A 3,645-nucleotide genomic window follows, 5' to 3' on the forward strand; every position below is an offset into this window, starting at 1 on the left:
CCATGACAGAGATAAATGTTCAGAAAAGCCTCCTAACAACAGTAATAATCATATGTACCAGCTATAAATAAACCAGTGAAGAGGTGTGGTATTCCCCTCTTCTGAGTTTTTTAAGAGAAGATCAGACAAATGTCTGTCACACATGATTTCAGCATATTTCCTTCTGCCTCTGGTGGGGGCTGACCTCATGAAATCCCTTCCTTTCTTACACATCCATCATCCAAATCAGAAATGTTCATCAGTGTTATCATACCTGAGCTTCAAAAGTACAGTCTTTCCAATACAAACATCAGAAGCATATGAATTTTATTGCATTGCTCTTGTCAGATTGTTCATGTGCTTGGCACAAACCATCTCAGGAAAACAAAAAGCAGCATCTTTTACTGCTGCAGATAATCCACAAATGATGACTGAAAATACAGGAAGAGAAGCAAGTGAGATAGATATTGTGGAGGATTCAAAGAAAAAATGGCTGAAAACAAAGATACAGCAAAGAAAAAATACTTTCGCCTAAAGAAAACTATTTTCCTCTCACATGAAGAACTGAGTTAAAGTATGCTGGTATATCTTAAAAATATGCAATAATTTGAGATCGAGAAGTACACATAAGTAAGACTTCACAAACAGATGGGACAAAGACACGTCTCTACAGGACTCCCTGCATTACCAATTCCCAACTGCCAGTTTTTAAAGGAACATGTAGATACTTCTGCTTTGGTCCTGGTCAAGTAAGTCCAACTTCAAATAACCTCATGAAGATGGACCCTAAACTCTGCCACATGTGTATTTGTGGGTCAAGTATCTCTAGAGCAGGGGTTCCCATTTCCCAGGAGAATCCCTGCAATATCACAATACAGAGCTCCATCTTTACTTTTCTCATTGTCACCAATCTTCCTGCTGCTTCTAAAAGATTACATTTAAGATGAATATATTAAAACATCCCAGAAAACCCTGCAAATAAGCATGGTTAGTCTAAGAAAACAGGTTTACATAGAGCCATAAACTTCATTTGTCATACTATTAAATCAAGATGTCATGCCAAGATCCATAAGTGAGAAGTGAATCACACAGAACATGCTGAATTCTGAACACGTTCCCATGTTTCCAATGTTATTCTACAAGCTGTGTGCAATTATAGCATGCATGATCTATTCTGACCTTAGCACTAAAAAATACAAAATATTAAAATAGCAAAAGAAGCATTTCTGCCTAAAGAGATTTTTCTTTCTTCTCACAGAAAAAACAATGTGTTTAACAGAATTTACAGATTTTTTTTCTTCTTTTTTTCTCCTTTTAAAAGCTTGAATTTAGAAATTGAACTTTCAGGACAGCAAATCTAATAGTTTGCCTAATTAGATAAACCTAGAATCACTAGGCAATATACATATTTACATTATCTTGTCATGTATACAAAAACACATGACATTTTCTGCAAATGTATTTAAGATGTACTTAACTACATCAATCAGTCAAATTTTCATCACTCATTTATTTTTCTCCAAAAAGTCTAAACAAAGGATATTGTTAGCAGTACGAAACATCTACGAAGAAATTACGAGAAAATATGTTCATTACTCCAAACTAAATGGGGATCTATGGATATAGATCAGAACACCATTGGCTGTGTGTTGTGGAAGAGGGGGAACAAATGAAGGAAATCAATCTATTATCATTCTTAGGCTGCATTCATAAGAAAACATTACTTTTAAGTTCAGAGGATGCCCAGTTAGAGAGCCACTGAACAACTTCTCACAAAACCAGATTACTCATTACTTCTGACTTAGTTTGCTGAAGTAAAATGTCAGCCTACTCTCAGTATGAAAGAAAAATATAGAACTTTAGACTGCCAAGATTTCAAAGCTTTTTTCTCCATAGTTCCCTGCAAATACTTATTATTAATGACGAGGTTTTAAAAACTAGTCCTTCTGATTTGTACCCAAATATGAACAACTTCAAGGAAATGATTAGGAAAAACTGTGAAGTAAAACCTGTAACTGTGGACTAAAGTTACAGCTTGACCAACTTGCTTGCTTTCTCCAGAGCAAACTATAATAAAACAATCTCTCCTGCATTTAGAATCACTAGGCTTTAAATTCCACAAGGCTGTGCACTGACTGGCTTTCCCAACATTCATACCAAAGAGCCACTGAAAAAAAAAGAAAGTTTATTCATTTTTACCATAAATTAGTTTTATCAACATAAAGCAAAAACAAAACAAAAAAGCTTGCCTTCTGATATTAAACAAAAACATAATGCTCATTCCACCACAAGAATAAATTCTGTCACAGCTCTCTATCTAGTAACATTTACTACAAAACTCCTAAGACTTTCAAGCTATCTTTGAAAAAAAAAATATTCCTCTCACAGTTTAGAAATCTCAGCAAGCCAAGGCAAGCAATGCAAAAACTTCTGTTTTCTTCACCTTACTCTTCTATTAGTGCCAGGTAAACCACCTGTTCAAACACCAACAGAGAGTTCATCAACGCAAACTCTACACAGATTTTTCTTCTCAAGCAACGAGTCAATCTGACAAATGTTATCTTCCTGTTCTGCTTTATCAACATACACTAAAACCTTGGGGTAAAAAAATCAAATTAATTATATACAGCTTTGCTACCTGAATCAAATCTGGGTTCAATACGTATCGGTGGCAGTCATGATAGAACACACAGTGTAAAGGAAACACGAATTATAACAAGTTCTCATTTTAAATCAGATTTCTGAGGAAAGCAGTTATTTACAAAGTCACTGTAAGGAAAGGTATAGGTGAAAGTAGGAAAAAACAGCAAGAAAAGCTCATCAATGTCCCTTCCCTTAAAAATACCCACAAGGAATTCCACAGGAAAGAATACTTTCTAGGGTATTTCGTTAGTGAGTGCTCTGCCACGAGAGAACCCAAGATGCTGTGCAAGACAAGCCTGTAGCCATTCACTCCACTAACACATCTCTGCCATATACACAGCAATACAATTCCGAAGGCCTCCAACACTCTGCAACGTGCTGCATTGTTTAAAGAAAAGAAACGTTGTAGTTGAGAGACATTTTCTGCGCGGACTAGAAATCCCCCTTATTTCAAGGCTGGCTTCTATTATCTTTTACCACCCTCTTAGAGGACGCTGCATGATACAATACAGCTTAGAAGCTCTCAGTTAATTTAGCGCTTTGATCTTCAGTAATGCCACAGCCAAAAACTAAAAGGAGATTTATGAAGCAAGAGCAACCAAGGGGAAAAAAAAAAGGCAAAAAAACCCTCCCAACCTCGTGGGTGCTGCAATGCGCTTCAAAAGCAACACGGGAATAAATAATCCAACATCCACTTTTTCCCCCGACAAAAACACCTCGCAGAATTTGACCTACATACCCAATTCACAGCACTACCACTGCAGAGCAATTCAAAGACGAGAAACCACAGCAGCATCAGCGAGCAATCACGGCAAGGTTCAGGGTGACACAGAAATACTCGTCAGGCACATAAAACACTTAAGATACTGCAGCGGTAATGTAAAGCCAGCAACATTAGCTGCGTCTCCCGGCACCGCAAACAACTACAGCGCCGCGCAGCTCCACCTGCACTGGGCCGGCTCCGCGCTGCCCCCGGCCCGAGCACCTCCGGGACGCCGGGCCCGCCGCGGGGCCCCGCAAGGC

Source organism: Geospiza fortis, unplaced genomic scaffold (assembly GCF_000277835.1).
Source record: "Geospiza fortis unplaced genomic scaffold, GeoFor_1.0 scaffold112, whole genome shotgun sequence".
NCBI lineage: Eukaryota > Metazoa > Chordata > Aves > Passeriformes > Thraupidae > Geospiza > Geospiza fortis.